Source organism: Typopeltis vanoorti, chromosome 16, assembly GCF_054136105.1.
Source record: "Typopeltis vanoorti isolate ZY-2024b chromosome 16, IOZ_Tvanoo_1.0, whole genome shotgun sequence".
In the NCBI taxonomy this organism is placed as follows: domain Eukaryota; kingdom Metazoa; phylum Arthropoda; class Arachnida; order Uropygi; family Thelyphonidae; genus Typopeltis; species Typopeltis vanoorti.
The window spans coordinates 108,394,287-108,408,063 of record NC_143564.1 but is presented as its reverse complement, the minus strand read 5'-3'; the positions used below and the strand labels follow the sequence as shown (position 1 = coordinate 108,408,063).

Sequence of the window (13,777 nt, the reverse complement as noted above, 5' to 3'; positions counted from 1 at the left end):
ATTTAAGAAGTTATGATGATGATGACACCAATTTTGTTGGGCTATTAAGGGACTGGTGGAATGAAATATATAGCTTCTTCCAGCCAAGTTGACAGCACCTTCCTGTGGTATAACATGTTTCTACAAACAGGCCATACCATAGAAGGTGGCACAGGTATTGCCACCATAGATGCTTACCTTTTCTAATTGTAGAACATGCCATCTAGACCTCTAAGTAGTGGGTATTGCCATGTTTTATCTCTAGAGTAGGATATCTGGTTTCAGTCACCTCCCTTTTATCTTATATATGATGCAAATAATGGATGACCTTGCCAGGTATATGCTCTCACACTAATTATTCAGCTAGGAAGTGTCTCCTCTGTCCAGAGATAACAGTAGTAGTTTCATCAGGCCAGCCACTGAACCAGTTAGCAGTGCCATAACTAGGCAGGGACTCAGGATGAAGGAGGCCTTGAAATGGGTCAAAAAATAATCAGTATTATATTTTCATTTTCAAATTTTTAATTTTGCTGTTGTGGAGGCGATTCATAAACATATAATATTTATAAACAAAATTTCAAATTCTATTGTATTTTTTTATTTTTTTTTTTATTTTTCAAAAGAAATGGGAGGGGGACAAAATAAAATCTTGCACAGGGTCCATGAAAAGCTGTTTACGGCACTGCCAGTTGGTAATGCTTTGGAAAGCTTCCTGATCAACTGGTGAAAAAAATCATTAGCATGGGATAATGTCAAAGCGATGTTTGGATTGGAGTCTGCACTCCCTCTGTAGGAGTTATGTCCATCCCTTACTCTGTGTCCTAACTCTATAAATTTTCCTAATACTCTACCACTTTAAAAGCACAAACTATTATGTCACTACAGTTCAAATCTCCCACAACAGAAAAATAAATAAATAAAATAAACAAAATATTTAAAAAATTTTCAACAAAAAAGTTACAAAAAATAAAATTTTATGCAGATGTACCTAAACGTCACTTACACAGCGTATATTCAAAATACTTGGTCACGTGCATCACCACATGTTCTCAGCAACTATTTAAGGATGTTAACCATCAATAGTGTTGATCGCAATTGGATAAAAACAAAGGATTTTTCGGAGTTCAATAAAGGGCTTATTGTGGTGTCCATCTGGCTGGAGCCACGATTTGGAAAACAACAGAGCTTACTGGTTTCTTAAAAGGAGAAATATCCCAGGTGCTTAATCAAGGAAAAATAACCTACGTTGCTTGTCTAAGAGGCGTAACTGTGTGGTCCAAAGACAATCTGTCAGGAATGAGATTGGTGTCGTCTTAGAAGGCTTGTACTGATAAACAGAACTGTGTGCAGAAATTGACTGAAGCATTTAAAGAAGACTGTTCTCAATCCATATCTCATGAAACTATGCATAGGGAATTGAAGAGCATCAGTATTGGCAGTCACATGCCTATACAGAAAACACTGATTTCTGCAAAGAACTGGAAAGTTCATCACAGTAACGTCAAGAACACTATGACTGAAAAAAAAAAATCATGTGGTCTGTGATGAGTCACAGTACACCTTGTTTTGTAAGCAGAGAGTTTGGCAAGAGCCTCATGAAGCAATGAGCCCAGCTTGCCTTGTAAACACAACTCAAGGTTCCAGAAGTGGTGTGAAACATGTTCTGTTAGTACAGAATGGGTCCCCTGTTTTTGCTAGAAGGTGTTCCCAAAGGAATATCTGAATGTTGCTGCCAATCAAGTCCATCCTGCAATGTTGACTTTTTACCCAGCAGATGATATTTGTTTCATGAACGACATTGTTATTACTGTCCATCATGCAAGAAATTGTTCAGCAGTGGTTCAGCAAGCATGACAGTGACTTCCACCATCTTCCCTGGTCACCACAAAGGCCAGATGGGAATTCCATTGAGAACGTATGGGAGATATTAGGTAAACAGATCCAGGAGCAAAGTGTTCTTCTGTCAAATCTGAACCAGTTAAAGGACTGTCTGGTGAATGCCTAGTGTTGTAGACAGAAGAGCACCTTGCTCTTCTGTCTACTTTCCAACCTGTGGAATCTGCCAAACCACATATGTGCTATAATACAAGATAAAGGAGGTCCAACATGATATTAAATAAACGTTTTTAATTCAGTTGCCGGTATATGTGCTTTAACTAATATATGGTTCACTGTAATGGTAATTATAGCAATGTAATGGTGGCTCACATCACTGTGTGCCACCATTACTAAGCTAATGACTGTTTGCCCTTCCTCAATACACTAATCACACAGCTTCCAGATGCTTGCTTATCTTTTTCTGTTTATAGAAAACCCACACACACAGTCACACCATTATCCAGCTCATCAGTATGGTATCCTAAAAACACTAACTCACAGAGCTAGAGCTATTTGTTCCAATGACAATTCTCTTACTGTTGAACTTGCATCACATCTTCTCAGCCAATGGCTATAATCCCCATAGGATAGAAATAATACTAAACGCTCCCCAGAAATCCCCTCCGTTGCCTACCACACAAGACTATAGCAAAACTGTTGCCATCCCATACCTATAAGGCATATCTGAAAAGATATCTACAGTACTTAATAAATATCAACTACACACTGCATTTAAACCTTTTGTCATAAATTAAAGATGCCAAGAAATTATATACTTGGTTTAATCCTTTATCCAAGTGTAAGCAAACAAACTTTCTGCCTGATGTATTTTCAGGACTGGGACAACTCATATAAGGAAGCCAAGACTTCACATTACTTGCCTCAGTATCCTAATGCAAAGCACATCTCTTTGCAGACATGTATAATGCTATGCATTATGGGAAGGGTCGCTACCTAGACCGGTTGCGACTTTTATTGAGGTCTCTTCAATGGAAGCTAGACCCAAAGGTGATACTAAGGTTGAAGTAATGCAGAAGTCATATTTTCATATACGTGTAAAGTCTTAGCTTCCTTATACGAGTTGCCCCAGTCTGAAAATACTTCAGGCATAAACTTTGTTTGCTTACACTTGGATAAAGGATTAAACCAAGTACAGTAAACCCTCTATTTAACAAACTAATAGGGGCTAAGGGGTGTCCGTTAAATCGTAAATTTTTTAAAATAAAAATAACTGTATCATCATGCATATCAAGGATTTAGGCCTAGCATGGCCTGTTCCGGCCTTAGAAATCATCGTTAAATCGTTTAAGAGGACGTCCTGGTTTTCTTTTTCCTAATGGCTTGTACTTTAAGGCTTGTTTTGGTAATCTTTCTGTTTTTCATTCTTTGAACGTGTTCCATCCATTTATGTTTATATTTTTTAATTTTAATTTCTATTACTGGTTCTTGGTTTAATTCTTTCATAATTTCTTCGTTTCTTTTTGATTAAATAGGGTATACTTTGCAGTTTTTCTCATAAACTTCATTTCTGCTATTGTTAATCTTTGTTTGTCTTTTTGTTTTATTATCCAGATTTTGCTTTCATACATTAAGACTGGTAGGGCTAATGTATTGTATACTTTTAGTCTGGTTTGTTTTTGAACTAGGTTAGGTTTAAATATAGAGTTAATTACACCTGTTATTTTTAAATATTTTGCAATTTTTACGTTTATATCTTTTTCATTTTCATATGTAATCATACATCCTAGGTAATTAAATGAATTCACCTGTTCTAAGATCTTGTTATCTATTACTATTTTAGTTCTTGCTGGATCTTGTCCTTTAAAGGCCATGGTTTTTTATTTTTCTGTTGATATTATCATACCATAATCTTTGGATATCTCATTTAGATCTAAAATAGCTTTCTGTAGTTTATCTTCAGAATTTGTAATTATTATTTGGTCGTCGGCAAAGAGGAGAGTGTTTAAGCTTACTTTAGAAGAAAGTTTAATTCCTTGATGTAAATTTTTATTCCATTTTTTTATTATTATTTCATTTAAGTAGATATTAAAAAGAGTTGCTGAGAGGAGACATCCCTGTCGGACCCCTTGGTTTATCTCTCTCGTATATGATAGCTCATGATAATATCTTATTTGTATTTGATTATTTTCATAAATACTTGTGATAGCTTTTAGGATATTATTTGGTATTTGTTTTTCTTTTAATATGTTAAATAGTACGTTTCTTTTAACTTTGTCAAATTCTTTTTCAAAGTCAATAAATGCTATATGTGTTTCTAAATTGTATTCTCTTCTTTTCTCTATTATTAATTTTAGGCAAAAGGCCTGGTCTATACATGATCGTCCTTTTCTAAATCCATTCTGTACTTCTAAAATAAAGTTTTCGGAATATTTCATTAGTTCGCTATTTAAGATTCTGCTATATATTTTGTAACAGGAATTTATAACTGGTAATTAGCTTACGGAATTAACAACTCATATAAAGTATATTAATTAAAGGCAACTTTAATGAATAACTTCTATATTTCAGCAACGTCACGTTGCCATCTTCAGGAACATAAAAATGTGGTATGTTCATGCAGGCACTAACAAAAGCAAATGAAGAACAAAGCAAGAAACTCATAGTTCCTAAAGTCCTAATGGTGCCCTCTGCTTGGCTAATTTGGTATTTATTCTTGGCTGTTGGGCTGAAGTTCTCATAATGTAAGTCTCCCAAATTTAGGGTAGTTTAATGCACCCAAATTTGTTGAGGTTTGGAATGTTTTTTAGAGCTGCTGATGATTCCTTGAATAATCTTTCGTACTTAAACTTGCTGTGGTGTATTATTTTAGTTTTCATCCAACGAATTCTATGGTGGGTATCTAAGGCATGGTCTGCCAGCCCAGAGTGGTTGTAATGGTGAAACCAAATGTAGTGTTTGTGTTCTTAAATCCTGATATTTGCTGTCCTGCCTGTTTGGCCAAAGTAGGACAATTTGCAGCTGCAAGGGACCTGGTATACACCAGGTAGGTCTAGGGGAAGTAGTTGGTCTTTGGTAGAGAGAGGATAAGGGATGCCAACTTTTTATATGGTCTGTAACAAGGAGTAAGGTCATATTTTTTGAGGATATTAGTTATTTTCTCAGAGGTGCCCTGGATGTAGGAGATGGCGATAGATTTAGTGTAATCTTTATTGTGGAGGGGGGTTGTGGTTTACTGGTTTTAGTATATTTTGGATTTTTTGGGGGTTATAGCCATTGGCTAAGAAAATGTTGAGGATGTGGTTTAGTTCAGTGATTACGGCCTTGTCATCTGAGAAGATTAATTTTGCCCTGTTATATAGTGTTTTTATAACCCCATATTGTTGTGAGGAGGGGGGAGATTGCTGGTGAATGTATCTGCCAGTATGGGTGCCAATATGAATGTATCTGCCAGTATGTAAACAGAGAAACCAAAGATCCATCAAGCTGGCGAGTGAATAAAGTGTCTAGGAAGGGGAGGGGTGTTGTTTTCCTCTTTTTCTAAGGTGAACTGGACTCTGGGATGTTGGTTGTTAAGTGTGTTAGGAAGGAGTGGAGTGAGCCATGTGGCCAAATAGCGAACACATCATCCACGTATCGAAGCCAAATAGTGGGTTTTTGTGGTGTGGAGTTTAAGGCTTTCTCTTCAAAGGTCTCCATAAAGAAATTGGCCAAGGGTGGAGAAAGTGGTGAACCCATGGATGTCCCCCCCCCTCTATCTGTTTGTAGAATTTTCCTTGCCAAACGAAATAGCCTGACATTGTGAACTGAAATAGGGCTGAGATATCAGGAGGAAACGTGGCTTGGATAACTCTAGGGTTTCTTTGAGTGGGACATTAGTGAATAGGGAGGAGATGTCAAACCTGATCATTATGTCAGTGTGTTGGAGTGAGAGGTTTTCTACACTGGCTTTAAAGTGGGCTGAGTTTTTTGTGATGGTGTGTTGCCAGTATAGTGTGAGTGTTTTGGCTAAATGTTTCGCTAATTTATATGTGGGGAATCAATGCCATCCACTATGGGACGTAATGGCACATTTTGTTTATGTATTTTTGGGAGCCCATATAATCGTGGGGGGGAGTCTAGAGTTATAAGGTTTTAGTTTGTTAGTGACTTCCACAGGCCAAGAAGGGACTTTTTTAAGGAGTCTGTGGAGAGTTCTAATCTGAGAGCTGGTAGGATTATATTCAATAGGGAGGTAAGTAGTACAGTCTAGTACTGAAGCATTAAGCTTACCTTTGTAGTCCTTTTGATTGAGCACCACAGTGGCGTTTCCCTTATCCGCTTTGGTGATTACTATTTTTTTGTTTTTCTTCATTTCTAGTAGGGTTGCATATTCTACCAAAGACCAACCACTTCCTCTAGACCTTACTGGTGTATACCAGGTCCCTTGCAGCTGCAAATTGTCCTACTTTGGACAAACAGGCAGGACAGCAAATATCAGGATTTCAGAACAAAAAGACTACATCTGGTTTCATCATTACAGCCACTCTGGGATGGCAGACCATGCCTTAGATACCTACCATAGAATTCGTTGGAAGAAAACTAAAATAATACACCGCAGCAAGTTTAAGTACGAAAGATTATTCAAGGAATCATCAGCAGCTCTAAAAACCGTTTCAAACGGTTTTTAGAGCTGCTGATGGATTTTAGGAACAGTATTAGTTTCTTGCTTTCGTCCTCATTTGCTTTTGTTAGTGCCTGCGTGCACATACCATATTTTTATGTTCCTGAAGATGGCAACGTGACGTTGCCAAAATATAGAAGTTATTCATTAAAGTTGAGTTTAATTATTATACTTTATATGCGTTGTTAATTCCGTAAGCTAATTACCAGTTATGTATAACCAATGTATAAGCCTTGCTACTAGAATTACGATCATCCATGGAGATTCCATCACACAAAAGGCCCATCAATACGGCAAAATGAGGTTGATGATATCAAGGCAACTAAATCGTCTGACGTTCCTAAAATGCTACCGGGATAACAAGGTAATCCCTATGTTAAAGATACCAAGCAATTTTAAACCTGGTTTTACTCCATTTTTCCCAAGTGAGCAAACAGACAAAATGTCAAGTTTGCGCCTGCAATTGATGCAAGACTAGCTGATCCCACAGGTAGCGCAAGACCAAGGCAACTCGTGGTAAAGGTGGAGCAAGCTCTGATCTTTATATTAAGATTAGTGATCAGAGCTTGCTCCACCTTTATCACGAGTTGCCTTGGTCTTGCACTACCTGTGGGATCAGCTAGTCTTGCATCAATTGCTGGCGCAAACTTGACATTTTGTCTGTTTGCTCACTTGGGAAAAATCAAGTAAAACCAGGTTTAAAATTGCTTGGTATCTTTAACATAATTATACCCAAGTTAAAAATACTTTCTACATTAAGGTAATCCCTAATTGTGTTAAATTGAAGCACCGTTTTACTTCACAGAAAGCTCTGCGTATTTATAATCGCACTAGATTCGCACTATTAAGAGAACAAATTACCGCGACACGTGTTCTCCTTGCCGACGAAAAGAAAACCTTATGGGCGCTAGAGGAAGAGCTTACAGATACGCTCGGCCCTGATCTTTGTGCTCATGTGCTTCAGCAAGAAAAGAATTCGAAAAAATACGTAGTCGGCACTTGAAAAAATACGAAAACCTGATAAAGAATCTACTTCCTTACCACAGCCACCACTCATCACTGTAGTCAACCTCTCATCCATAGTTTTAAAGCCTGAAGCACTCACTGCACTTTCACGTGGCCACAATTTCGCCCTAGCTCCTAAAAGAATACCTACCGAGGAAATCATGATCCAAATAGAATGTGGGATTCACAACTTTCCTAACCATGTCGCCAACAACGTCAGACTGCATGTAGCCAGTGTTCTCACCAAAGCAAAACCTCCAAAAACCAACTTATCCAAAGACGAATATGCAGCCATACTAGAAATGAAGAAAAACAAAAAAATAGTAATCACCAAAGCAGATAAGGGAAACGCCACTGTCGTGCTCAATCAAAAGGACTACAAATGTAAGCTTAATGCTTTAGTACTAGACCATACTACTTACCTCCCTATTGAATATAATCCTACCAGCTCTCAGATTAGAACTCTCCACAGACTCCTTAAGAAGGTCACTTCTTGGCCTGTGGAAGTCACTAACAAACTAAAACCTTATTACTCTAGCCCCCCCCCCCCCCCGATTATATGGACTCCCAAAAATACATGAACAAAATGCCATACGTCCCATAGTGGATGGCATTGATTCCACCACATAAATTAGCGAAACATTTAGCCAAAACGCTCACACACTATACTGGCAACACACCATCACACATAAAAAACTCAGCCCACTTTAAAGCCAGTATAGAAAACCTCTCGCTCAACACACTGACATAATGGTCAGTTTTGACATCTCCTCCCTATTCACTAATGTCCCACGCAAAGAAACGCTAGAGTTCATCCAAGCCAAGTTTCCTCCTGATATCTCAGCCCTATTTCAGTTCACAATGAACTCAGGCTATTTCGTTTGACAAAGAAAATTCTACAAACAATTAGAATGGACATCCATGGGTTCACCACTTTCCCCGCCCTTGGCCAATTTCTTTATTGAGACCTTTGAAGAGAAAGCCTTAAACTTCGCCCCACAAAAACCCACTATTTGGCTTCAATATGTGGATGATGTGTTCGCTATTTGGCCACATGGCTCAGATACACTCCACCCCTTCCTAACACACTTAAACAACCAACACCCCAGAGTCCAGTTCACCTTAGAAAAAGAGGAAAACAACACCCCTCCCCTTCCTAGACACTTTATTCGCTCGCCAGCTTGATGGATCTTTGGTTTTCTCTGTTTACAGAAAACCCACCCATACTGGCAGATACATTCACCAGCAATTTCCCCCCCCCCTCCTCACAACAATATGGGATTATAAAAACACTATATAACAGGGCAAAATTAATCTGCTCAGATGACAAGGCCGTAATCACTGAACTAAACCATATCCTCAACACTTTCTTAGCCAATGGCTATAACCCCCAAAAAATCCAAAAATTACTAAAACCAGTAAACCACAACCCCCCCTCCACAATAAAGATTACACCAAATCTATCACCATCCCCTACATCCAGGGCACCTCTGAGAAAATAACTAATATCCTCAAAAAATATGACCTTACTTCTTGTTACAGACCATATAAAAAGTTGGCATCCCTTATCCACTCTACCAAAGACCAACCACTTCCCCTAGACCTACCTGGTGTATACCAGGTCCCTTGCAGCTGCAAATTGTCCTACTTTGGCCAAACAGGCAGGACAGCAAATATCAGGATTTCAGAACACAAAGACTACGTCCGGTTTCACCATTACAGCCACTCTGGGCTGGCTGACCATGCTCTAGATACCCACCATAGAATTCGTTGGAAGAAAACTAAAATAATACACTGCAGCAAGTTTAAGTATGAAAGATTATTCAAGGAATCATCAGCAGCTCTAAAAAACGTTTCAAACCTCAACAAATTTGGTGCATGAAACTTTCTCCTCACAACAATATGGGATTATAAAAACACTATATAACAGGGCAAAATTAATCTGCTCAGATGACAAGGCCGTAATCACTGAACTAAACCATATCCTCAACACTTTCTTAGCCAATGGCTATAACCCCCAAAAAATCCAAAAATTACTAAAACCAGTAAACCACAACCCCCCCTCCACAATAAAGATTACACCAAATCTATCACCATCCCCTACATCCAGGGCACCTCTGAGAAAATAACTAATATCCTCAAAAAATATGACCTTACTTCTTGTTACAGACCATATAAAAAGTTGGCATCCCTTATCCACTCTACCAAAGACCAACCACTTCCCCTAGACCTACCTGGTGTATACCAGGTCCCTTGCAGCTGCAAATTGTCCTACTTTGGCCAAACAGGCAGGACAGCAAATATCAGGATTTCAGAACACAAAGACTACGTCCGGTTTCACCATTACAGCCACTCTGGGCTGGCTGACCATGCTCTAGATACCCACCATAGAATTCGTTGGAAGAAAACTAAAATAATACACTGCAGCAAGTTTAAGTATGAAAGATTATTCAAGGAATCATCAGCAGCTCTAAAAAACGTTTCAAACCTCAACAAATTTGGTGCATGAAACTTTCCCAAATTTGGGAGACTTACATTATGAGAACTTCAGCCCAACGGTCAAGACAACCAAATTAGCCTGCCAGAGGATACCATTAGGACTTTAGGAACAGAATTAGTTTCTTGCTTTCTTCCTCATTTGCTTTTGTTAGTGGCTGCGTGCACATACCATATTTTTATGTTCCTGAAGATGGCAATGTGACGTTGCTGAAATATAGAAGTTATTCATTAAAGTTGCCTTTAATTAATTTACTTTATATGCATTGTTAATTCCGTAAGCTAATTACCAGTTATAAATTCCTGTTACAAAATATATAGCAGAATCTTAAATAGCAAACTAATGAAATATTCCAAAAATTTTATTTTAGAAGTACAGAATGGATTTAGAAAAGGACGATCATGTATAGACCCGGCCTTTTGCCTAAAATTAATAATAGAGAAAAGAAGAGAATACAATTTAGAAACACATATTGTATTTATTGACTTTGATAAAGAATTTGACAAAGTTAAAAGAAACATATTGTTTAACATATTAAAAGAAAGACAAATACCAAATAATATCCTAAAAGCTATCACAAGTATATATGAAAAAAATCAAATACAAGTAAGATTAAATCACGAGCTATCGTACACGAGAGAGACAAACCAAGGGGTCCGACAGAAATGTCCCCTCTCAGCAACTCTTTTTAATATCTACTTAAATGAAATAATAATAAAATGGAATAAAAATTTACATTCTGCATTTAAGTGTTTCAAAATTTTATATACATTGGGTCTTATTTTATATAAATCATGTTCTAATAAATTAGAAACAAATCTGCTCCATGATTCTCTGTCTTTTTCTGACTTCTCTTTTAGCTATGGCTCTTATTTTTTTATATTCTATTTCATCTTCTAATCTTTTACTGCTTAACCATTTGTGATAGGCCTCTTTTTTCTTTTTATTTCTTTCATTGTATCATCCCAGATCTTCAGTTTTTTCCTTTTATTGAATTTTTTGGTCTTTCCTAAGCTTTCATTTGCTGCTGCATTTAGTATCGTTTTTATATTAAGCCATTCTATTTCTTCATTTTATTTTTATTTTGTCTAGATATTGGTTAATTCTTTGTTCATATAGCCATTGTACATTTGTGTCATTCAGTAGTCTAGTTTTATAAACAAATGTTTCAATTTTTCTTTCTGTTCTTGTTACTTGTAGCCATTTAGGTAGTAATCTTAATTTTATTTTAACAAGGAAGTGGACACTGCTTATTTCATATCCTCTGTGAACTCTAATATCTAGTGAAAATTTTAATGTCTTTTCATTCAGTATAAAGTAATCTAATATTGATTTCCATCCTCTAACTGCCCAAGTATATTTATGTATGTCTTTATGTTTATAGAAGGAATTCATTATTTTTAGATTATTATAAACTACAAAGTCAATCAATTTTTTACCATTCGTATTATTATTAATTTTCGTGTTTCCAATTCTTGCATTTAAGTCTCCTGCTAAAATTATGTAATCATTTTTATTTATGTTATTATATATGTTTTGTAGCTGATTATAAAAATCAATATTATCTTGTTCTCTTCCCTCTTCTGGGGCATATAAACCAATTATTCTTAAATAGCCGCTATCTATTTTTATTCTAGCTTCTATTATTCTTTCATTCCATAATTTATAATGTTTTAACTGTTTTGAAAGGGAGTTATGAATCCAAATCATGACTCCTGCTTGTGCTCTTTGGTCTCTGTCAACTCCACTGTATATCACATTAAAATTTTCAGTTCTCATGGTTCCTTTTAATTTCTTTTTTGTTTCAGTGATTACTGCTATTTTAAAATTTCTTTCATTTAATAATTTGTCTAATTCTATTTCTTTATATGCTATTCCTCTTACATTCCAGTTTGCTATGTGTATTATATTTTGTCGTTTCCATTTTTGTTTTCTTTTCCATTCCAGGGTCGTTTCCTATAGATTTAATCCGATTATCTTTTTCTGTCAGCTTACTAGTAGAATTATGTTCTCCATGTCAGGGGACTAGCCTGACGATGGAATGGTTCAGTGGTAGGGCTGCTACCTTAAGGCTTCTGAACTAGCCTTCTTCCGAATTTAAACCCATAGGAGGAGTAGGGTATATTGAAGGGGGAAAGAGTAGATTATAGAGGAATTATAGTAAGATTTATAGAGAGGGCATATTGTAAGGCCAGAAATGAAAAGACCCAATGGCCCTCGAGTACTCTAATAGCATAGGGGTCATAAAATAATAAGAGTTGGCTGATAAGGCCGTATAGGAAAGATTAAAGTAAGTGGATCTTCCTCAAAGTAGTAGAAGGAGAGGATAGATCCAGCTAGGGGTCCATTGGGAGTGCCGCTTCCCTTACAATCAAGATGATTGGCCCTTATGGCCCTGTTGGTCCACGAGTCCTTATTCAGTATATTCGGACCATCCCACCATATACACACGTGCACGCACACACATGTTGGGCTCCTCTATCCGCCACCCAGGAGACGTGCTCTCTAGGGGTTACAGAGTCTCCCCCGAGAGATCTGTAACATAATATTACAATTTTATCAAAATATTAGCACTGTAAGAACAAAAAAATTGTTTTACACACGCTTTTAGATAAGTTAATGTGAAGTTAATGCTCAATGTTGAGGCGCTTGGTTTAGGTAATCCTGCTTTGAAAAAAACTATTAAGTTTTTTTTTGAACTTTTGAATTCTGCTGTTTTTTTATAATTGACTTCCTAATATGTGTATAATAAAACCGCCACAGAAAGTCACGCCACACGACAAAAGAACCAATTACAGTGCAATTGGTGTGATCACGTCCTAATCATTCACCGAACATGTTTTATGAGCGGTGACTCATTTATGTCGGCTAAATTACTACAGTGTTTTTCCAACATATGATGGCCTATTCGCCAAAATTTGTTAAAAATAACAGAAAATTAATAACAAAAAATAACCTATTAATTTAATTATAAGCAAATCTTGGTTTAAAAGCATTTTAAAATTAATGGGGTGTTAATTTTAACATGTGACATACTGACTGGAAAGAAATTTTGTCCGTTAAATCTGAAGTCCATTAAATTGAGGGCTTACTGTATATAATTTCTTGGTATCTTTAATTTATAGTACTATATAGTATAACCAAGTGAAAAAACTTCTAAAAACCTTTTGTCAAATTAGCAACTCTCATCCGTTCACCTAAGGGCAAACTCTCTTCTTTATCACATCCAGAAGTTTATGAAGTGCCCTGTTCTCTTGACTGGGCTTAATATGGACAGACAGGAAAAACTGTTGACATCTGCCTTGGTGAATATAAAAAATACATCCAGCACTATCGTTATGGCAAGTTGGGCCTACTGGACCATGCCTTGGATACCCGTTATAACACAGGATCAATTGGAAGAAAACAAAAGTGTTACACGGAAGGCAGAGAGATTGTTTTTGGAATCAGTTGAAGCTTTTAAACATACTTGAAACCTCGACAAGTATGGCTGAATTCATTTATATCAAAAATCTGGGAGACAGTCACTTTAAGATCTAATTAATACTTGTTTTCTCTTTTTTTCTAATATAGGTGGCACTTATTTAGGACCTTAGTTTCTTGTGTTGTGCATTAAAATTTTTTAAACTAGTCCCGCTGTAATACCAAATTGTTGCTGTTGTTTCACATACTGTTAAAACTGTTTTTGTGCTCTGAAGATGCTGTATATAATATCAGCAAATAATTAATAAATATTAATTTCTTATTATTCTGTATTGTCATCAATACTGTGAAAATAAGTTAACATGTACTGCGAA

General features: G+C 36.6%; 1 protein-coding gene across 1 annotated transcript in view; it reads left to right on the top strand.

Moving 5' to 3' along the window:
* LOC150098254 (OTU domain-containing protein 7B-like) overlaps positions 1-13,777 on the top strand; it is a 235,979-nt gene that overhangs the window by 207,361 nt on the left and 14,841 nt on the right. The gene's annotated exons all lie outside the window — the stretch shown is intronic.